Raw genomic sequence first — 25,031 nt, 5'->3', positions numbered from 1 at the left:
TTAAATCAACCTATCACTTAACATGTTCTTCTGAAACATTTGAACACTGAAACTTTGAACTATTTTGTTTGCTGTCAAGTCTTTTATCTCATTCAATTTTAACCTTATCTGAAAAACTCTGTAGTCATATGAAGTAAATAATAGGCTATTTTTAAAGGTGTTAGGAATATCAATTACTCATAATTGTTAAATTAAGTTTTATTCCTATTCAATTCCAACCTATTCTCAAAAAATCTGCCATCATATGAAGTAAATACTTGGTTATTTTTAAATGAGTTAGGAAATTATATTAGTTACTCATAATTATTAATTTAGGCTTTATTCCTTTTTTAGCTATCATCTTCTGCACGAAATATTAATTATCGCATACTAATTATTAGGCTCTATCGACTTTATTGTTAGATGTTCAATACTTTCACTTAAAAAAACCTTTTTAGAACAAACACAGAAATACAATAATATCTTGCAATTTTTCTACAAAATAAGGTGTTAAAATGAACCATGTTTCTATCCAAGTTGAGTGATTTCAAGGTTCAACGAAATATAAAAATGATTGACTTATTCTGTAAAGTAGCTCATAGGTATTTTATTCAATATTTATAGGTTATTTTATTTAATACACTTTAAATATATAGGGACCTTAAAACAAAATGTGCATTGGAAACACTGCGTAAAGAATTATACATTGAAAATAGTATTGCTTTCAATGCATAATTCCATGAAACTTAAATACGAAATAAAATAATGCCATCAATTCTTTCAATGTATCAATTCTGTTTATTTTTTATTTATTTTTCGTTACATGCAAGGTAACAGTTGATAGAACAATTTTTGTTTTGTTTTCCCACCACCTTCATATTTTTTATTTCGAAAGAACATCAAGTTCTATCCTTAAAATACATAATTAATATAATAACCCCAAATTCATATCGGCTTCACAATCACCATCACAGAACAATGCTACCAGCAAATAATTTGAAACTGCTGAAGTATACTTCAGCATTTACTTTTTGAAGAGTGGAAAGATACCATTGATCACAAGTCAAACGACATATTATTATATCCTTTCTGCTGTTTTGATGAAAGTTCTTTCAAATGTAATTTACTGAACAAAATCTTGCGTGTTTTTTATTTTTATTTTTGGGTCCCTGATAAGCAATGTTCAGAAGATGATGATTTATCAGAAGACAATATTTCTCAAGCATCCTGATTAGTCATCGGGATCCTAACATCAGGAGCTGTTCCATTCTCAGGATCATTTGTCATCATTGTTCCAATGACAAAAACTGGTTCGGTACCAGGGTGACCATCTTCTTCCATGTCTTCATCTTCGTTGTCTAAATTATCTGTTTGGTCTAAAGTTGGTGCACATTCCTTTGTGTCAAAAATGTACCAGATAGTTACAGCTATCATCAGAAATATGATGAAGTGTATTAAAGGAAAAAAGCAATATTTCGCAAGTAAAAAGCCAATAAATGTCATAAAGGTAGCAAAGCAGAAGCGACTTATTCCATATGCCAGAATTCTTGCAACAGTTCTTCCTTCAGTTTCCATTTCTAAGCAATCTAAAGAATAATGCTTATCATGTTAATGTCAAAATAATATTATCACCACAAAAGCAAAATAAATCATTTAATTATTAAATCATTAAATCATTTAATTATTTTTCTGATCAATAAGGGGAAAAGTACATATATTTTAATTCACTAAGTCACAAATTCTTTATAAGTAAATTTATTAAAACTTAATTAATATTTCATGGTAGGCTTTGTTTCATTATATAATTTTCACATGCTCTAAAATTGCTAAAACTATGGTTCTATATTTTCGTGCAAAGTTTTATGAAATTAGTGCTCAGTTGGAAAAAATTTCTGTGAAAGTTAAACATTGGTATCCATAGCAAGTTAAACAAAATTTATATCCTGTGTAAGTTAAACATTTGAAAATTTCCTACATCACTGTGGTGATGTAAGTTAGATAGGTACCAAATCGAGTGATGTGGTACCTATCATAGTGAGCATCATCTATGCAGAACCAAAATTACATGGTGTTCTTACCATGGTCGTTAAAAGTTAGAACCCTAAAAAAGGAGATGGATACTTGGCCGATTTGGACAGTAGTAATGTGTAATTTTGTCCCAATTTGGTCATTTAGAAGGTTGAAAACCGATGAGCGTTTTCTCTTATTTCAACATTCCGTTCAATCTACCGACGTCTATTGGAAAAAAACAGCTGTATGACATTTTAAACTATACTGCCTTCTAAGAGTTAAGGTACAGTCCAAAAAAAAACTGTCATCAAAGATCGAATGTTCAAGATCTGAGACTCAATCTTAATGATTCTAGGAGACGACTTCAAATGCGCCAAATAATAAGTGCAGACAATATTTTAAGACTGAAACAGACACAAAAAAGTACTTTATCGGAAAAAAAACATGCCTTTTTTCGACGCATTCAGATTTTTGACCTCCAAAAGATAGGGATCAGCCGCAATTTGGAATATTTGGGCCCAACAGTTTGGTCAGGAGAGCGATCCAAAGTATGGACCCCTTAATGTTAAGTTTACTTTTTGCGTATTCCGCTATATCTTGAAATACATTTGCACAAAATTATAAAATTCGTTTATCCAAAGATAATTTCATGCAAAAAATAACTTTTAGTAAATATTTGCAATTTTTGAAAGAGTAGGCGAAAAAACTTTTGAATTGTGAGTTGTACAGTTTTTACATCATTTTAAAGAATTTAATTTCCCAAAAGCGAAATACAAATTTACAGCGAAATCGGTCGTATAGTTTCTGGAAATCGAATTTTATAAATATGACTTATTGAGAGTCAAAAATACAAATCCGCCAAAAGCAAGTATGTTTATTTAAAGAAAATACGTTTTCGTGTCTGATTTAGCTACTTGAAATATCGTCTGCACTAATTAATTTGCACAGAGGTCACCCCCTTGAACCATTAAGATTGAGCCCCAGAAATTAAAAATCCAATCATTAGATCAAATGTTATTTAGAATAGTCCTTTCTTGTGCACTTTTCAACTTGTTTTCTGTATCGAATTTAAAAATAAATGAAGTTAGGGAGTCACATTACTATAGTAATTGTTTATAGAAGTGCGATTTTTTTCTTTCCTAAATATTAATGTGCGTATCGCTGTGTGTATACTTTTTTTCCATTAGTGATAAAGATTCTAGAATTATACATTAAAGACAGTCCTTATGGAACACCCCGTTTAAATAATAATGAACTTATAAAAAAAACTCTATGTAAGATTTTAAAACAGTTAAATAAAATCCCAGTTATTAACATAGCACATGAATTTCTAAAACAAATTTATAATTTTTATAAGTCTTAATTTTAAATTGAGTCATTGCAAGAATTTAAAGTAATAATTAGATTATTGAATTTTATTGTCAAATTTAATTTATAAGAATTTATGGAAGCTGCTAAAAAATGTCGGAAAAGAATTGGACCAAACATTACAAGAATTTATATTACATCATAAGATCAAGAAAAAATATTTTAAAAAAATTTAATAATTATTAGGAAATTATAACTAAATTTAAGGAGGAAAATTTTAAAATTTTCTTCGATATTATTTAAATGAAAAAAGCTGACTTTTTTTTACATCGAGAATTAAATTTCCGATACCAGTTTTGAAGTTCATACAGATAAATGAAGACTCAGTATTATGACTCCACTAATAAAAGGGTGGCACCCCAGCGAGCATGGTGGCACCCCAACATGGGCACCCCAACGAGCAAAGGAGACCCTTCACAATCACAAGCTGAGAGCGACTAGTGATAACAACTGAACATATCCTACAACAACAACGAGAACCACTTACCTGAAAATCGCTTAACTGTCTTACACAACTCAGTTATTTAAAAACAACAAAATTACAACTTAAAAAGAAAATCAAAATTAAAGTTTAATTCACAACAAATCAAATCGAAATTAAGCAAAAATAGCATAATAGTAAAGGAAAAAACAGTAATCGATGGGGAAGCAGAAAAGTCATTAACTTTTCAAACTTTTAAAATTCTTTAACTTTAATTATACTACTTGCTTTACATAAAACTAACTCTGTATTTTAATTTACATTTTTATGTTTTAAAATTTTTTAAGAAAAATAATTTCTCAACATATCCCAAGCTGAATAAGATCGTTTTTGTTCTTATAATTTTCTAGCAATCAAAATCTAATCAACTGATGTTACATATTATAAAATTAACCAATAATCTCAAATTATTAAAGTAATTTATTTTTTTATTTAAAATGCAAAATTATAAAAGATGTAAATAAGAGTAAGTACTTACCGAAGACAAATATACTGGATACAAAGAGATCAATAAGTCAGGCAATAATAGAAAGGAACAGAACAAGACGTACTTCCAAGCACAAAAGTTTAGGCACAATAGGATAGCTTACTGAAAAATTGAATAAATTAAAGTGCGATATCTAATCACGTGGTATAAATGTCCATATTTGATTGGCAGTTTAGCTTTCATCGTAACTGTAAAACCTAAACGTAAATAGTGTAGAGGGATTTCCAGGAATTAGTCAAAAGTTTGAACCGGATCTATGACGAAATATTTATTTGACCTTTTTCAAAAAAGAATGGTAAAAGGTCACCTTTGTTTAATTTCGAAATTTAGTAAAATATATTCAACTAAATAGCATGAAATTCAACTTTTTCTGTCATAACGCTTCTCAATATATTTTATCGTGAATTCTTTTCCGTCATTTAATTTTATAAAAATACCCAGTTTTCTCAGAAAAAAGTTGAAAATGCATAAATATTAAAATATTTAGATTTAATAATTTTTTTTAATTTTAATTATAATTTTAGTTTCAACACAGCAAGATTTTTTTTAAAAGAAATATGGGTGTAAAAATATATATACACGCAGGATTGTTTTAAAATAACATGAATTTCATTTTGAAACTATTAGTTCTTATATGGAGGATTCTTCAGAAAACTAATATTCAAAAATATAATGCATGATTTCATGAATTACTTTCTTTTGAAAATGATAGTAATAATAAAATTAATCGACACACTATTGACTATCATAAAACATACTTTGGTATATTTTGCATATCCTTATGATAAAGCAATTAATTTTTCCCATAAATAAAACAGTCATAAAATATCCGAAAAATTTTTTAAAAGGAACATTAGTAACAGGGGCAAAAGCGACAGATTTTGAAAAAAAAAATTTTCCTGAAAATTATTAGAGGTGTGCTTTTTTAATAAGTCCTTAGAAAAAATAAATTATTAAATATAAATGTTCCTATCAAAATGAAATATCAATGTGGAAGAGTCTGTAGTGAGGAATAATAAAAATATTTTTACCTCTTAGCTGATATGGATGCTAAAATGTATAATTTTTAGTCTGAAAATTTACTATATTTCAACTGAATGTGAAAAATTAATGTCTTACGAAATATTCATTCTAATTTTATTCAATATATGGCCTTCTAATGATCAATTTAACAATTGTTATAGTAAGGGAAAATGATGACAAGTGAACTAAGAGGCAGCATTTTTCTGCTGAATTGAGAAAATATAAAAAGACTAAGGAAAAAGTGTAATAAACATTAAGGAGCAGCGAAAAATTAAATTCTCGATATTTTTTCCTAATTAAATCTTCACGAAACCTATCAAAAATTTACCCTAAAATAGTTATAATTTATTTTTTGCTAATGTACCTGATTACTTGATGTAAAAAATGCTAAGTAACTCGAAAAATCTCAATTTCTGCTTTGTCCTTATTTTTTTCTAAATCACTGATAGAGTCCCCAAAAGCAAGAAAACTATAATCAATACACAATTGATTACAAGAGACCATTGGAAACACAAATAGAAAATTTTTGAATAGATTCTTTAACCATGAAAAGAAAGAATATTTCAACCCAACAGCAATTAACTATATACTATTTCATTACCAAAAGCTTTTGAGTAATGCAAATGTCCAAGTATAGAAAAAATAGTTGTAAGAGAAGAGCAAGCCTCCAGTTGAATCAAAAACTGAGAGAAAAGTGTTACGAATGCCATGGACATTTTAAAATGGAATATCTACAGCAATACGAACATTAATTTTTAAAAAATTACCAAAGCTGAGAGATAGAAATCAAAAACTAAAGCTACATTAAGCATTTCCATTATCAAGGAACTAAATTCCATTTACGTTGGCTAAGTTGTTCGAAGTATGGGAATGGTTAAGAGCATGGAACATGCTATAATTGATTTGCTTTCTATGGAAAGAAAGTTTTCAGTTGTATGAGAGAAAAATATTATAAATACCGGAAGTAAAGATGGTATATGAGACTGACAGAAATACGTTAAAATCAGTTCTCATAGTGGAACACATGTCTCCTGCACACGAATGAATTGCTGCTTATAGGGCACAACTACAGGGCCTACGTCTTATTCTTGCACCATCCCTAAAATACTTGAGCAATGTGAAGAAAATCTTATCGCTCAACTACCTATCTAGTACTATTATGGAAAAGATTCCTTATGATGATGATAGTTCTCTAAGTAATGTTATAAGTTATTGAAAAGATAAAATTAGTACATTGCCAACTATTATTGAGAATATTCCACTTGGTTTTATTATACTAATAGTATTCCTCAATGTATTGTTATAAATCATTATAATATCTTGCAGAGGATCGTGTGTCTTTTGCACTTAAGAATTGCCGCTAAAGAATCTTTAGTTTGATGTTTAAAGGGCGCAACTACTGAGCCAACGTCCTATTCTTGTACCATCCTTAAAATGCTGGAGAACTGTGAGGAAAATTTTATCGCTCAGCTACCTACTATTATAGTACTATTATAGAAAAGATTCCTTTATGTTGATGATAGTCACTAAGAAATGTTACAAATTGTTAAAAAGATAACATTAGTACATTACCTACTATCATAGAAAATATTCCACTTAATATTACATGACGATAGTATTCCTCTATGTATTCTTATAAATCATTACAATATCTTACAGAGGATCGTATGCCTTTTGCACTCAAATGAATTGCCGCTAAAGAACCTTTTATTAGATGTTTAAAGGACGCAACTTCTGAACCAACTTTCTATTCTTGTACCATCCCTTAAAATGCTTGAAAAATGAGAAGAAAATCCCATCACTCAAATACCTACTATTATCGTGCTATTATGGAAAGAATACCTTACAATACTAAGAAAGTGATAATCATCTATGCATTCTTGTATATTATAAAGATAACGTTAGTACCTGCTATTATAGAAGGCATTCCACGTAATATTAAAAAACGATGGTACTGTTAGAAATTTATAATGCCTAAATAACAATTTGTTTAAATATTTTTTATTTTTTGTTTTTTTCATATTCAAACAGAACAGTCAAATAACCATAAATAAAATGGTATTCAAACTGTTAACTGTGAGAGAAAGGTTTTATTAACTGCTTTGATCCAGTACGGTTAAACAACCAGAGTTTCATCACACCAACTAGACATACCAAATGAAGCCACTTAGTTCCTTGCAGCCAGGGACATATTGTAGTCGAGAGGACAATTTGTCAATATCAAGCCCAACAGAACTGGGGTTCGAATCCCAGCGTTGACACCACGATATTTTGTCCATTCCTTTCTACACGTAATGAGTTACCAGTGTCCTGCACTTTCCAAAGCCTAACGAAAAGTTTAGCTCCAATGTCCAATTAAATTTCCTTTTCATGATTTTAAAACCATGCTAGTTGTAAATGGTTAAAAAAATGCTCTTAACCGTAGAATTTACTGTTAAAGGAAAAGACAGACTGTTGTCAATCATTTCACCATAATTTTAGAATGAAAATTCAAACAGTGTACTAAAATATCACATTCCGCAATTTGTGACCCTGGATCATAAGAATGTGATACTCTATCTCACACATACACGGCAGTGTCATAAAGCTGCTTAACACAAATAAGTCTAATATTTCCCATCTCTTACGATTTATTTGAGAACGGTTCATTAGATAAAAACAATTCAAGCGCAAGCTAACTCCAACATCCTCTACCAAAAGAAAAGCCTAGGTGCAATATCCAGTTAAATTTCCTTTTTACTGTTTTGAAACTATGCTAGTTGTAGATGGTTAAAAAAAGCATATAATTTTGTACTCATGCTTTTTTTAACTATTCTAATTATAAACGATTTCAAAACTGTAAAGATAAAAATTGTTCTTTACCGTAAATTTTATAATTAATTAGATGGACAGACTGCTGCCAGTTATTTAACCTTAATTTTAGAATGAAAATTCTAACAGTGTATTGTGACAAATCATTACTAAAATAAAGAAAAACATTTTATTCAAATATCCTCAAAATATATTGGCGGTGATAATGATGAAAAATTGTCTGCTATTATCTTTATTCAATTTACATCTGTTCTGCTTACAAGCAATTATTTACAGCAAAATTTATCTTAATTTGTCAGATTCGAACACCGGAACACTTTTCTCCTTGGTGATCAATAATTCAACTTCACATTCTGCGATAAAGCAATAAAGTACTATTTTTAGTACTTTAGTAAAAGCTTTTTCTGTTCTTTTTTTTTCATTCTTTTTTGAACTACTGTCATAAAACGTAACTCTTAAAGCTATTGATTTTCTTAACTAATGAATAGAACCTTAATGTTCTTGTAAATGGTTAACAAACAGTTTAACGACTAATGAGTTAAGGGTTTTATTTTTATAACAAACTTTGCGAAGATCGTTTATACTTTATTCAAAAAGGATCATTTCTTTAACATTTTTATTTCCATTATATGCTTCTAAAATTTAAAATTTCATGAAGAATTCTTTTCTATTTTAGTTTTTTTTACCATTTTCCCTTGAAAAAGACCTTTTAGAATACTTTTGTTATGTACTGCATGTTTTAAATATATATTTACTTTGCGTGTATGTCAATATATATCAAATTTGTAGGCGTTTGAAGTATTTTTATTTTATTTTTTTATTGGACAAACGCCTTACTGTAAAACTATAATTCAGTTAAAACTTTTATGTTTAAAACTATTACAAGTTTTTTAGTTAAAAGAATTTAATGCTCAACTGCGTTTTGAATTAAGTTTCTATAAAAATCTATAAATATATTTATGAACCAAGTTTGGCCTAAAAAGAGTAAAAAAAAATTATTATCCTGTTAGTTATTTATTGCAGAATTAATGTACGTTAAGTCAGTTTACGCTGAATTGCGTAATTTCACTGCAAATATTTAAACTATTAAGCTTGATAAAAATCAAATTATAATAAAATCTAATGTTGTGTTAACTCATTTTATAAATTAAATTGTATAAAAAATATACATTTTAAAGTATTTTTTTATGTTTGATTGCTTTTTTCTCATGAGTTATAAATAAAGGGACAACTTTTTTGCGTTATATCAAAACAATCAATAAAGTAGATATTCATTTTCACGTCAGGTCAAAAAATTTTAAGTGAATCAGAAAGTATCGCTTGGAAAGAAATATTTTTAAATCACTGTCAAAAATTTCTCGGAAAAAATAATTAAATAAAAATTTATTTGATTGTTAGTTTACCATATTCAACAGAACAGCCAAATAACCGTAAATAAGATGGTATTCAAACTGTTAACTGTGAGAACACCGTTTATAAACTGATTTCTCCTAATACGTTTAAACTAACAGACACACGGCTCCCACCAGATCACCGAAGTCAAGCATCACTGGCTGCGGTCCGTGTGCGGGTGGGTGACCACTTGTATCAGTCTGCGTAGGGACCGAGGGTGTGCGGTATTGGTCCTCGTTAAACTGTTCTATCGTAAAGTGCTCGACTTCGCGCGCAGGTCATCTTGCTACCAAAGCAGGGGAGCCATCCCCTCTGCAGAGGATCAAAATTGTGATGGTATGTCTTCGGATCATCATCAGAGATGTTTCCCAGACTGTCGCCAATAGCCCATTGTGCAGCTCTATTGCGACGTAAATGAACTACAACAACAAACTACCAGACTTGTATCGCACTAACTAAGCCCACCTAATAAAGCTAATTCCTTGCAGCCGGTTGGATATTATGGCCGAGGGGACTAATCTCTCAATCTTACGTTCGTTCCAAGCTGTACTATTGCTATTTCTATATAAAATGGATTAAAATGCACAATAATATGATTCAACTTGTTAACTTGCTTAAATTTTCAGCAAATTTGACCGATATTATAACATACTGTAACGAAAGTCTTCCTCAATATTGACAAAAATGTGTCAAAATAGCTCCGAAACAAAAAAAAAAATAGAAAACTCAAGATTGAATCAACGTAAACTCATGTTTGAGCAAAAAATTCATAATTTCAAAACTGATGTGGTGGGAGAAATGGTGGTTGGCTAATAGCAGGATTCGAGCCAAGGGCCCCCGGGTTCGTAATAGGATGCTCTAACCATCATTGTTGTACAATCCATTCAAGGAAGAGTTTGTAAGCTTCTTATAGTGACCGCCACAGAAACACATCATGACTTACTAATTTCCAACTTCCAAGGTACAAACGGTTCCAATTTAGAAAACATGGTCCCAATAGATTTGTCAGAAAATCGGTAACTTTAATTTCATTTTTTGCTTATTTTGCTATATCTTAATTTCTTTTAAGTGAATGAAATGTATAAAACTTTTTAACTCCCTGGATAACTCGGCTGCACAACTTGGTGGTTCGAACAACCTACTACGAACCCAGCGATCCTTGGTTCGAACCCTGGTGTCAGCTATATCTCTTCCACACACTTCTTGCTCACTTTATTTTTGAAACTATGCATTTTGCTCAAAGTTGAGTAAATGCTGTATCAATTTTGAATACATCAGATTTTCAAATCCAACTATTTCGGAGCTATTTTGGCCCAATTTAGCCCTTTTGTACAACCTTTTTTTACAGTGCACGATCTAAATTTTTTGACAGTACTGTTAATTTTGCTAATAAGAATTGATGCAATTTTTTTCAAGCATTACAAAAAATAAACCTCAAGCACGCAAATTGAAAACTTTGAAAAATCTTTTGAATAGAAAACTGCATAATTAGATAATTTTCATCTAAGTATTTTTTTTCTGAACTGCTTTGAAATTTTATTTCTTTTGAAACCTGTCCTAAAAAATTATAGATTCCATTCAAAGGAAAAGACATAAAGCAGACTCCGATAAACCTTATATGTTCAATAACAAAAAATTCCATTTTCAAGAAAATGGGTAGTAATGTTAGCTTGCCTATCTCTAAGGGTGTTTTTTATTAGACTATGGTCATAAATATTTGCAATACGAAGATTTATTCAACAAAGTACTTCAAATATAAAAACTCCTGAGAATCACTTTATTGAAATGCAATTTATTCTTTATGACTTCCTTAAATCTTTCTCATTTTAACATCTCTACATAAAATTATTTAGTAAGAAACGGATATAAAAGAGATATTTTTTGTTAATTTAGTTAGTTAAGTTTATATTTCTTAGTTCAAAAAAGAAAACTAATAATTAATCATTCAAAATACACTTTATAGAACTCAAAAGATATTCTTTTTAAGTTTAGTATTCTTTCAAATTAAATCACTCGCTATTTGAAATTCACTAAACGCTTAATATAAATAATAAATTGATCAGAGGAATTCCTTTCAGTTGATTATTTTTATTAGTATTTCATTGATATTGTTTAGTCATCATATTGAGCTATGTGGAATTTTTTTTAAATGTGTATCATGCAATTAATATCTTCACTTAGACACTCTATTTACGAAAATAATTATAAAAGAAAAATTCTGAAGAAAAAAACTTTAAAGATATTCAGTCTTTAAATAAAATTTTTGAAGATATTCAGTTTTTAAATAAAAAATTTTAAGATATTCAGTCATTAAATAAAAATTTAAAAGATATTCAGTCATTAAATAAAAATTTAAAAGATATTCAGTCTTTAAAGTTGGTAATTTACGAAATTCAATCTTTTTGGTAGTTGGTAGTATAAATAATAAATTGATCAGAGGAATTCTTTACAGTTGATTATTTTTATTAGTATTTCATTGATATAGTTTAGCCATCATATTGGGCCATATGGAATTTTCCAAAACTGTGTATGATACAATTAACGTCTTTAACTATACACTCTATTTGCGAAAATAATCATAAAAAAGGAATTCTAATAAATGAAATTTCTAAAGATATTCACTCTTTAAATAAAAATTTTAAAGATGTTCAGTCTTTAAAGTTGGTAATTTACAAAATTCAGTCTTTAAAATGGGTAATTTATGATATTCAATCTTTAAATTTGGTAGTATAAATAATAATTGATCAGAGGAATTCTTTACAGTTGATTATTTTTTTAGTGTTTCATTGATATGTAGTTTAGCCATCATATTGGGCTATATGTAATTTTCCAAAACTGTGTATGATACAATTAACGTCTTCAGCAAGACACTCTATTTACAAAAATAAGCATAAAAGAGGTATTCTAATAAACAAAATTTTTAATGATATTTATTCTTTAAATAAAAATTTTAAAGATATTCAGTCCTTAAATAAATAAAAATTTCTAAGATATTCAGTCTTTAAAGTTGGTAATTTACGAAAATCAACCTTTAAATTTGGTAGTTGGCTATCTCCATGTAATGAAGAGGGGAAGTAACAGATATGAATCTCGCCATAATACAGAATGACGCCCAAACGTGTCTTTAACGGATGTCACGTAACACCGGATATCGCCATAACACCGGAACACGATCCGGATACTTCGTGCTGTCTTTTCTCAAACTTGTCCAGTCTGGTCTTCCAATCGACAAGAATTTTTAAGCCGTTCTTTGTATTCATAATCCCACGCATGTATGTAAATCTCACTATCCTCATAAAATATTTCCAAAACAGGCCGCTTGATCTCTCCTAGTTTAGTATCTTTAACACACTTAAACCAAACATTCGAAAGCCTCATTCAAGCCCTTTTGTCTCTGTTATCATAGAGAAATACATTAGGAAAAGAATGAATTAACCGCCATCTAACTCTTATCAACCACTTAAATGCATTGCCATTTTAAATGAACAATATCATTATATTTCATAAAAGGCATAGTACTTAATCAGACTCTCAAAATTACCAAATAAATGGTAAAATGAATGATACGTTCTGAAGAATTTCTTGAAATTAGATCGTAACTCTTCACCACATGGCGCGAAAATATTTCTTTAATTTACTGGTAATTTTACTTAAAATGTATTTACTGTATTCTGACTAAATGTGTGGTAATAAGAACTATAATTTTGAAAAACCAGAATTTCCGATAAACCATTATCCAAACGAACAGAAAAATTATCAAAAAAATAATTTGAATACCAAAAATTTTGCTGTTAATTGCAGTGATGGAACATCCATTTATTATTAAATTCGTCCCATACTTTAACATCTTTCATATTTTACTATTGCTACTTTAAAATCATTCTATTTTCAGTTAAAATAAATATTTAAATTCTTTTGAACGAAACGGAAATATATAATATCTAATTTAATGTATGACTTTCTCTGCAATTTGTGTAACAGCTAGATTACTTTTTTTTTATTTTGCGTGTACCAATCAATGTACTAAGAAAGAAATACCCAAGTAAAAGAAAATTGTTCGTAAAACATTCTTTTAAGGATTCAACAAAATAGAACTCTTGCATTTTCAATTATTTGTAATGAGAGCGGAAGCTTTATTCTAACCATTTATTTAGACAATCCTTGAACACAAACTTTATCGTTTAATGGACGCGAAACATTTTCTTATTTTGTTCAGAACGTTTAGGGATTCTACGGAAGGAAATACAGCTTGCATTTTGAAAGAACTTTAGAAGGCTTCTTATGAAATAACTATATATGTGATAGCGAAGTCGAAGTATTGTTCCAGTTTAGAATAAATTGTCTTGGCGACAACTGCATATGTTTTAAAGGAAAACAACGCATGAATTTCTAAATAATTTGCTTTAAATTGTCTAACCTTTTCTAAGGCAGTGGTAAGTATATTTACCACCACTATAACTTAGGTATTCTATTTGCTATTAACTTAAGCTCTGATGAAGTAATATTGAAAAAAATTGGTTACAAGATGTCCGTTTTTAAAGAATGTAAAATAAGTAATAGCGTATACTTCCTTTTTCAGTTTGGAGTATTTATGAAATTTTATTTTACAAATGAAAAGAAATGAAAGTAATTAAGTCTCTTACTTTTTTATAACATCTATTGGGTAGTAGTAAAATTACTTACCACAAAAGAATTTAAAATTCAAATTAATTTTATCAACTAATCTAAATGAATTTTTTCTTCTAAATTCAAAAAAGTATTTTAATGTATCCTTACTAGAAATAAATGGCCCATTAAAGGATAAAGCTAAGAAATTAGGCTTAAATCTCCATTTGAAGATTAAATTTATTTAACATGAAATGTAGCTCCGTAGTAAATGTGCAGTACTTTTGATTTAATGATCGGATCTTCACGTTCTAGGACTCAATCTTAATGATTCGAGGATATGACCTCATGTATACTAATTAATTAGTGAAGACCATATTTTTAAATCAGACATACAAACGTACTTTCTTTGAATAATTATACCTTTTGTTTCGACTAATTCGGATTTCTAACTTCCGAAATACAGGAAGAAATATGGTCCAAATAGTTAGGTCAGAAGAGCGGTCCAAAGTTTGAATGAACTTTTAACTTTAAAAAAAATTATTACGTTTTTTAAAAACGCAATTTTTTTTAAAAAAATTGATTTCTCAGGAACTATTTGACCAACTTCACTCAAATTTAGTATTTTCACATGCAATTTCAAATTTAATATTCTTATATTCTTTAAAATAGTGCAAGGAATTGCACGCCTTACAATTCAATTTTTTACTACAATGAAGTAAAATAATAAAAAAATAATAAATATTTACCAAAAGTCATTTTTTGCTTGAAATTATCTGTGAATGAACGAATTTTATAATTGTGCATAAAAAAATTTTAATTCGCTTAAAAAGTTCTCGAGATATGGTGAAATACGCAAAAAGTAAAATTGACATTAAGAGGTAAAACTTTAGACCCCTCTCCCAAACCATTAGGACTAAATTTTCCAGATTGCGGGTACCCCCTATATTTTGGTGGGGTCAAAAGTCCGAATCAGTAAAAAAGGTGTGTTTATTCAGAGAAATTACGTTTTTGTGTCTGATTTCGTAACTTCATATATCGTCTACACTAATTAATTAGCATATTTGACGTCACACACTGGAACCATTACGATTGAGTCCTAAAATATGAAGATCCAATCATTAGATCAAAAGTCATTTAGGGTGGTCCATTCATTATTTATTTATTTATTTATTTATTTATTTATTTATTTATTTATTTATTTTTTATTTATTGCGCTCTAAACCCTTTTACATACTTTGCCTACATTATGTTCTGTATTTACAGTTCCTCATTTCATATCGCTGGTTCAAAACTAAAACGACACTTCTGCAATCACATCTCATTCAAGTAACATGAGAAGTCAGTGCAGAAGTGGCGTTTTAGTTTTAAACCAGCGATATGATATTTGCTTGTCACCACCATTTATATTTTTTTTAAAATTTATCTCAAAATTAAAACAATCGTAACTGCACATTCAAAATCTTAAATTAGTAGTTTTATGAGATCAAAATTAAAAGCACTATCAAAAGCATCTTAATCCCCTTCAAGATCATTGATTAGCATCACTAAAACCAGTTTTTTTAGGGAAGATGCTGTACAGTATTCTTAATATTTTATCTAATTAATAAGTTAATTGCAGTGTATTCGTTATGACGTATGTACACAAATAAAACTTCTTTTAAATTTTTTATTTCATTTCTCATTTAAAAAATAATTTATTATTTCTAATTTTGTGAACACATCTTTGATTTTTGAGCATTTACACTTTCAGATCATTTTACAAAACTAATTTATGAGAAATTATGAATAGAGCGCAGAAAAAACGGTCCACCGGGAATAACTTTTGATCTAATGATCGAATCTTCACGCTCTTGGACTCAATGGCTAGAGGGGATGAACTCAAATATGCTAATTAATAAGTGCAAACGGTATTTCAGATTAAGAAATCAGACACAAAAACGAACTTTTTCTGATTAAATATACCTTTTTTTTCTACAGATTCGGATTTCTGACCCCCAAAATATATTGGTCAGCCGTAATCTGGGAAATATGGTCCAATTCTGGACCAAATCCAAAGTCTGGACCCCTTAATGTTAATTTTACTATTTGCGTCTTTCGTCTTATCATATCTCGAGAACATTTTAAGCAAATTTAAAAAAAATTGCCCAAAAATTGCCCAAAAATTTTTGAACTTTTTGAACGATTTTTTTTTAAATTTTTTGGCGTACTTTACTTCAGACCTTGAATCATATTTAAAAGAGAAGACGACAAATATTATCAAAATGTGATAAATAATTGTCCAAATGAATTATTACAAATCTAAAATTAAGATACGAAAAAAAGTTTCAAAAGAAATTAAACTTGTTCTAAAAATAAATGAAAAGCGTAGGGTGATGATTACAGATAAGAGGAATAAATTTCCAAATCTGCTTTAAATTGGCTTAGATTTAATTTAATTTATTGGATTCGTATTTTATTCTTCTTTATTAAACCATCAGTTATTACATTCCTTTTTAGGAGCAGGTAAGAAAGGTCATAATAAGCCCATTCAATGCTAAAAATTTGGAGCATTTTAAGTCATAATATATTTCAAAATTGATATAATTCATAATATGGAGTTAAGATGAACAGTATTATTGTCTACCGGAAATTTTTCTACATTTTTGTTATCACTTAATTCGCATAAAAAAAGAAATGTTTTAGTAGATACAATTATAAGAATACTTAAGAAGTGACAAACAATATCTGGGAAGCATAATCATTATCTCTTTAGGGAAGAATAAATGTTCAGTATTTTGTTACTAATAAAAGAAACAGGTTATACGAATATAGTTTTTTACAAGTCCCAAATAAAATCTGGAAAACAGAATCATTATCTCTTGAGGGAGGGAAAAATATTTACTGTTTCATCACTTAGAAAGAACAGATTATACACATATAGTTCTTTAAAAGTTGCAAGCAAAATCTGGGAAGTAAGGAATCATTATCTCTAGAAGGAATTACAAATATTTACTGTTTTATCACTTAATAGGATGAACATTTTATGCACATATAGTTCTTTAGAAGTTCCAAAAGAATGAGAAGTAGAGTATTTGTCTCTTGAGGGAAGGATAAATGTTTACTATTGTATCACTTATAGGAAGAACAGATTATACAATATTATAGCTCTTTACAGATTACACAATATTATAGCTCTTTACAGATTACTAAGTCATTAGCGAAATCTGAGAAGTAGAATCATTGCCTCTTGCGGGAAGGATAAATATTTACTGTTTTATTACCTATAGGAAGAACAGATTATACAAATATAGTTATTTAAAAGTCGCAAGCAATATCTGGAAAGTAGAATCATTATCTCTAAAGGGAAAGATAAATATTTACTATTTTATCACTGAAAGGAAAACCAAATTATACAAATATAATTCTTCGGAAGTCGCAAGCAAAATCTGAAAAATGGAATCACTATCTCTAGAGAAAAGAACAAATATTTACTGTTTTATCACTTATAGGAAAAATACATTATACAAATAGAGTTTTTTAAAATTCGCAGGAAAGATTTGAGAAGTAGAATCATTATTTCTAGAGAGAAGAACAAATATTTACTGTTTTATCACTTATGGGAAGAACAGGCTATGCACATACAGTTCTTTAGAAGTCGCAAATAAAATCTGTAAAATAGAATCATTATCTCTGTAGAGAATAACAAATATTTACTATTTTATCACTTTTAGAAGGCTAATTTATGTAAATATAGTTCTTCAGAAGTCACAAGCTCAAAAGGAAAGAATAATTGCTTACTATTTTATCAGTAATAAAAAGAAAAAAAACAGCTTATACAATTATATTTCCTTCGAAGTGACAAGCAAAATCTTGGAAGTAGAATTATTTTCTCTGGCGTTACACGTGGCCAAGTGTCACGAAAAGTCAACTGACATATCTTATTTGAAGTTGTCAGAAAAAGTTACATGAATGAAATTTTTGACCTAAAATGTCTGTTTTAAACTATTTTCTATGACAGAAAATATTTTTAGAATCTTTTTCGTTTAAAAAAACAATTATATGAGTTTTCTATTAAGAATATATTTTGAAGTCACTGTACTTTTAATATTTTTCTAATTTTTTTTCGCTACCTTTAACTTAGGATTAATTTTAAAAAATACGTATGTTTTGCAATTTTTCTTGTTTTTTTAAGCTAAAAACGGTTAATTTCTTGTAAAACATTGCATTCTTTATGCATTTTGTTGATTTACCTTCTGGTGTTATTTCCCTGTTGTTAATTACCTTACAGAATTTTTTCTGGGATATATTTTTGAAAGATTTTGGAACTGTATGTTTTGTTTTGAGCTTTTTTTTATTTTGATGCATAACAAAAACATAAAAAACATCAAATCTTCAGGAATTTTATTTTTAAAAATTAATTTTTAAAATGCCTATGTTTTTAATTTTTGATATAGCTCAAAATATTGTACTCTGAAAGGAACTATTTCATATAAATATTATTTTTTGTTCTGAACAAAAATGTTCTCACTTTAGTTTATTTTCGCTTTCTTTTGCTGTAAGTTTTTGAAAAAGAAAAATACTTCAAAAATATAGCTTCATATCTATTTTTTATTACAAAATTATCAAATAAAATCAATAAAGGCTTTATGAATTTCCAAGAACGGTATTAAAACAAAATAAGTAAAATGTATATTTTTTTTAATTTCACGCAGTTACCTTTAAGACTGAAGCAGAAGAAACTGAATAAAGCACAAATGAAAATACATAAATTGACATACTATAGTTTCAGTTCTATTAAAGAGAACCTTCCTTCAGACACTGAGGAAGGCTCTTATTAATTTAACTGAAACTATAGTATGTCAATTTATGTATTTTCATTTGCGCTTTATTCACTTCGCTTTTTTTTCAGTCTACATTGCGCAAAGTATTACCCTATCCTTTGCTGGAGTTACCTTTAAAGTTTTAAATTGTCTTATTTTAAGATTGGAAAAAAAGTAAGAAAAAAGCCTAAAAGTTTCCTCATTTGTTTTAGCTCAATATGGGAAAAAACAAAACAAAGACGAATTAAGATAAAAGCATTCTAATTAAGATAAAAGCTTGTATTTAATCCGTACTGTAAAATCCGTTTTTATCGTGAAATATTATACCCTAATTTATGAGAAANCTCTTCTTATAAATTTATTTATACTCTTCGCATTTACAGCATCACTGTTTCAAAATATCAATGGATTTGGTAATTAGTTTTTAATTTGTTTAAAGAGAGTTACGAGACGCAAAATTTTAAAAAATTTTGGTTTTTTTTTACTGTTTGAAAACTAATGCGTTTAATTATCATTAAATTAATGAAAAAATGCAAGTTTTTATCTTAATTAGAATGCAGGATAAGTCTTTGATTTGTTTTTTCCCATATTGAGCTAAAAGAGATGAGGAAACTTTTTGGCTTTTTTTTTTCTTTTTTTTCCAATTTTAAAAAAAGACATTTTAAAACTTTAAAGGTAACTCCAGCGAAGGAAAAGGTAATATTTTGCGCAATGCAGACTAAAGAATAAAACAACGTGAATAAAGCGCAAGTGAAAATACATAAATTGACATACTATAGTTTCAGTTCTATTAATAGCCTTCCTCGGTGTCTGAAGGAACACGATTTTTTTTTAAAATTTGATTTCTCAGGAACTATTCAACCAATTTCACACGAATTTAGTATTTTCACATGTGATTTCAAATTTAGTATTTTCATATTCTTTAAAATAGAGCAAAGAATTGCATGCCTTACAATTCAATTTCTTACTACAATGAAATAAAATAATAAAAAATTATAAATATTTACCAAAAGTAATTTTTGTTCATGGAATTATCCGTGAAGGGACGAATTTTATAATTGTGCACGAAAATTTTTTTAATTCGCTTAAAAAGTTCTCGAGATATGGGGAAATACGCAAAAAGTAAAATTAACATTAAGGGGTAAAACTTTTGACCTATCTCCCAAACCATTGTGACCAAATTTTCCAGATTGCAGGCACCCCCTATATTTTGGGGGATCAAAAAGATATGTTTATTCAGAAAAATTACGCTTTTGTGTCTGATTTCGTAACTTCATATATCGTCTGCACTAATTAATTAGCATATTTAAGATCACACACGAGAACCTTCCTTCAGACGCCGAGGAAGGCTCTGATTAATAGAACTGAAACTATAGTATGTCAATTTATGTCTTTTCATTTGCAGTTTATTAACGTTGTTTTCTTATTTAGTCTACATTGCGCAAAGTATTACCCTTTCCTTTGCTAGAGTTACCTTTAAAGTATCGAAATGTCTTATTTTAAAATTGGAAAAAAAAGAAAAAAAAGCCTAAAAGTTTCCTCAATCTTTTAGCTCAATAAGGGAAAAAACAAAACAAAGACTTATCCCGCTTTCTAATTAAGATAAAGGCTTGAACTTTTTCATTAATTTAAAGGTAATTAAACGTATTAGTTTTTAAACGAAAAAAAATTTTAATTTTTTAAAATTTTTGCATCTTGTAACTCTTCTTAAACAAATGACAAACTAATTATCGAATCCATTGATATTTTGAAAAGTGATGCTTTAAATACGAAAAGTATAAATAAATTTATAAGAAGAGTATTATATTTAATTTATATGTGTTCATGCATTCACTTGTATTCATGTGCACTGTAAAGAATTCCTGATCAAATTACAGCAAAAAGTACCGGAACTCAGGATGCCCGTACTTTGACCGTAAAATCCACTTCTACAGTAACATGTTATAGAACAAAATATAAGATATACCGTGATATTTACAAAAATAATTACCGTAAAATCTTTGATTCACTTAATAATCAATTAAATAAATGTTACTGTAAAAATTGCGGTATAATATTTTATAATAAAAACTGATTTTACAGTAAAAATTGATTTTATGGTAAAATGGATTTAACGGATGATGCCGGAACTTTATACCGTAATTTAATCCAGGTGTTTTTGCAATGCGTGCATGGATAAAAATAGATGGAATGCTCAACAAGCTGGAAGATTTCGGAAAATTGATGTTCATATACTAGTTGTTTTATCCATTTTTGTTTACAATATTAATATTATATTTGGATATGAATATTGAAATTGATCAAAATTTTAATACTATGCGAAAATAAAAAGGAAAACTTGATTGTTTACTATTATTGTTAAGAAAATAGATGTAAAAATAATATTTTTTTTATTATAACAATGTTTGGCATGAATTTTAAAATGATTGGATTGAAGTTAACATTTGTTAAAGTCTGTCGTATATTTAAATCCATGCAGCTCTATTTGTATTTTGAAAAAAGAGGAGATCACATTGCGTATTTCATTTCTTTGGGGACATAGGGAATATTTTGTAAATCAAATGAGATTAAATTTTAGACATCGTCTGGGTTTTTCTGAAAGGAAGCCGAAAAATCTTTTCAATTGAGGAATTTCTTTTCTTTTTTGAATTCTTCTAGAAGTGTTCATAAAATTTATTTTGATGTAAGAAAGGATAGTAAAACGGAATGAAGTTGATAATGATCTGCATTTTCAGATCGCTGCAACGTTGTACATTAATAACGTGCAAATTTATTGAAATTTTAAAACGAATTTAAATTTAACCATGCTTTTTTTCGCGTTGAATAATAGAATAATAATCAAGAATGATAAATTTTTAGTTAAAAATGGTTGAATTTGGCACCGAAAGGTTGTAGACGCTAAAAAATTCCTCATCAAATTACGGTATTAAGTATCGGCACTTTTGGTAAATCAGCCGTAAAATACATATTATCGTAAAATCTAATTTTACCATAAAATATTATATTGTAATTATTACAGTAATATTTATTTAATTAAAGTGATTCAGTGATTTATCTGTAATTATTAATGTAAAAATTATAAATAGTGAAATCTACACCATAATTTCCGCAGTAATATTTATTTAATTGCAGTTTTTCTATGATTTTACAATAATTATTACTGCACACAATACAGTATATCAGATTTATCGTTCCGTAACATGTTCCGATAAAAAAAGAGTTTAAAATAAAAAATGTATGGGTGGTCAATAATCCGAATGCGTCAAAAAAGGGTATTTTTATTCTGAGAAAATACATTTTTGTGATCGATATTGTAAATAAAAATGATAAATATTTACCAAAAGCTATTTTTTGCATCAAATTATCTTTGGATAAACGAATTTTATAATTGTGTAAAATGAAACTTAATTCGCTTATAAAGTTTTCGAGATATGGTACGCAAAAAGTGAAATCAACAAAATTAAAAATTAACAAAAGGTTTAGGGGATCAATAATCCGAATGTGTCAAAAATGGGTATTTTTATTCTGAGAAAGTACATTTTTGCGACCGATATTGTAAATAAAAATTATAAATATTTACCAAAACCTATTTTTTGCATCAAATTATCTTTGGATAAACGAATTTTATAATTGTGTGAAATAAAGCTTAATTCGCTTAAAAAGTTCTCGAGATATGGGGAAATACGCAAAAAGTGAAATTAACAAAAAGTGAAATCAACAATATTAAAAATTAACAAAAGATTTGGGTGGTCAATAATCCGAATGCGACAAAAAAGGGTATTCTTATTCTGAAATGTACATTTTTGTGACCGATATTGTAAATAAAAATGATAAATATTTACCAAAAGCTATTTTTGCATCAAATTATCCTTGGACAAACAAATTTTATATTTTTGTGCAAAGATATTTCGAGATATGGCGAAATACGCAAAAAGTAAACTTAACATTAAGGGGTCCATATTTTGGACCGCTCCCTGACCGAACTATTGGGACCATATTTCCCAGATTGCTGCTACCCCCTAAGTCTTAGGGGTCATAAATCCCAATCCGTCTGAAAAAAGGTATTTCATTCAGAAAAAAGAAGTTTTTGTGCCTGATTTCGTAATTTAAAATATTGCCTGCACTAATTAATTAGCATATTTGAGATCATCCCCTCGAACCATTAAAATTGAGACCTAGAACGTGAATATTTGATCATTAGATCGAAAGTTATTCATGGTGGTTCGTTCATTTATTTATTTATTTTTTATTTTTATTTATTTTTTGCATACTGTACATTAAAGTGTTCTGGAATGGGTTCAGTTCTTAAATAAATTCATATCTTCCGTGAACTTGATATTATATGCTTAGCACAAATTGCCCATTTAAGAAAATAGACATAACTAGTAAAATAGATAAGGCAATGACAAATACATAAGAATGTTGACATAACACAAAAAAATCATGTTGGAAAGGGAAATATATCTCAAAACGTAGATTTAAAGATAAAAGACATAGTTTGGAATGCGCGTTTGAAAAAATAGATATTGAAAAATATTAACATAGATTGAAATTTGTATTGAAAAATAAGGTGTGGTTCAAATTGTGTATTCATGAAATTGGACATGCCTTGAAATAAGCGCTTAAGAAAATTGACATAGCATTTGATTGTTTTTTAATATACTTTTACGACTACTTTATTTAAAAAACATTAATAATTATTATTCGTAATGTTTAAATAATACAAAGCTAATTTTTTTATAAATTTGATGCTCTCCATTACCAAGAATATCAGAGAGTTTTAAAATATTTTTGCACAGAAAATGTACGTTGAGTGTTGAGTTCAGTTTCTTTAAATGTGCATTTTGAGCTTTGTCCATTTACTAAAACATCCATTAGAGCTACGTCCATTTCTGAACCACTATATCCATTTCCTTAAACATACGTTTTGAGCAATGTTCAATTTTTTAAGCATGAATATCAGCCCATTTTCATGAACGCATGTATCAAGCTATATAACTTTTTTAAACACAAATTTTAAAATGCGTCCATTTTCTTAAAATTTTCCTTTTAGGCTACGTGCAAAACAAAAGGTAAATCAACCGAAGATATGCTAATTCTGTGAACAAATATAATCACTGTTATGTGTATCAAAGCAACTGAAACAAGCGACGAAAGCTTTTAATAATTTTATTGTAATAGCGAGTAAAAGGAGTCGGAAAAAAATACCAAGTTGAATAACTTTTACTCTAATTTACAGTATGGTGTAAAAAAACTGTTTACTAATATTTTATAATAGCATCATCTCTTTAAAATAAAATATTTTTTGATTAAATAAGATATCACGTTCATTTCTGAGCCACTATATCCATTTCCTTAAACATACGTTTTGAGCAATGTCCAATTTTTTAAACATGAATATCAGCCCATTTTCATGAACGCATATAACAAGCTATATAACTTTTTTAAACACAAATTTTAAAATGCGTCCGTTTTCTTAAAATTTTCCTTTTAAGCTATGTGCAAAACGAAAGGTAAATCATCCGAAGATATGCTAATTCTGTGAACAAATGTACTCACTGTTACGTGTATCAGAGCAACGGAAACAAGCGACGAAAACTTTTAATAATTTTATTGTAATAGCGAGTAAAAAGGAGTCGAAAAAAATACCACGCTGAATAACTTTTACTCTAATTTACAGTATGGTGTAAAAAAACTGCTTACTAATATTTTATAATAGCATCATCTCTTTAAAATAAAATATTTTTCAATTAAATAGGATATCACGTTAAAACTGAAAGAAAAATATTTAAAGCAGTACATTGCGCTTGTGTTGAAAAACGTCCAGTTCAAACTCGTTTCAGGTAAATAAATTAAAACTGAGAGTAAGTTTCTAAATTAGAATAAAGTCAAGTCCCGCAGTGGACTGATCGTTAAGACACGGTTCCCAGCAGATCACCGAAGTCAAGCATCACTGGCTGCGGTCAGTGTGCGGGTGGGTGACCACTTGGATTAGTCTGCGTAGGGATCGAGGGTGTGCGGTATTGGTCCTCGTTAAACTGTTCTACCGTAAAGTGCTCGACTTCACGTGCAG

The 25,031-nt window shown here is 28.5% G+C and overlaps 1 protein-coding gene and 1 long non-coding RNA gene across 3 annotated transcripts in view; one reads left to right on the top strand and one right to left on the bottom strand.

The window, feature by feature from the left end:
* The window catches only part of LOC107455118 (complexin-like), a 210,748-nt gene that overhangs the window by 126,101 nt on the left and 59,616 nt on the right, over positions 1–25,031 (top strand). The gene's annotated exons all lie outside the window — the stretch shown is intronic.
* Positions 755–17,961, bottom strand: LOC122269164 (uncharacterized). The gene is made up of 3 exons (XR_006225015.2): positions 17,742–17,961; positions 4,317–4,427; positions 755–1,565 (listed from the first exon to the last, which is right to left on the bottom strand). It is a non-coding gene; the product is annotated as an uncharacterized lncRNA (long non-coding RNA).

This window comes from Parasteatoda tepidariorum, chromosome X2 (assembly GCF_043381705.1).
Source record: "Parasteatoda tepidariorum isolate YZ-2023 chromosome X2, CAS_Ptep_4.0, whole genome shotgun sequence".
NCBI lineage: Eukaryota > Metazoa > Arthropoda > Arachnida > Araneae > Theridiidae > Parasteatoda > Parasteatoda tepidariorum.
The sequence above is the reverse complement of the archived record's forward strand: the minus strand, read 5'-3'. Positions and strand labels throughout refer to the sequence as shown.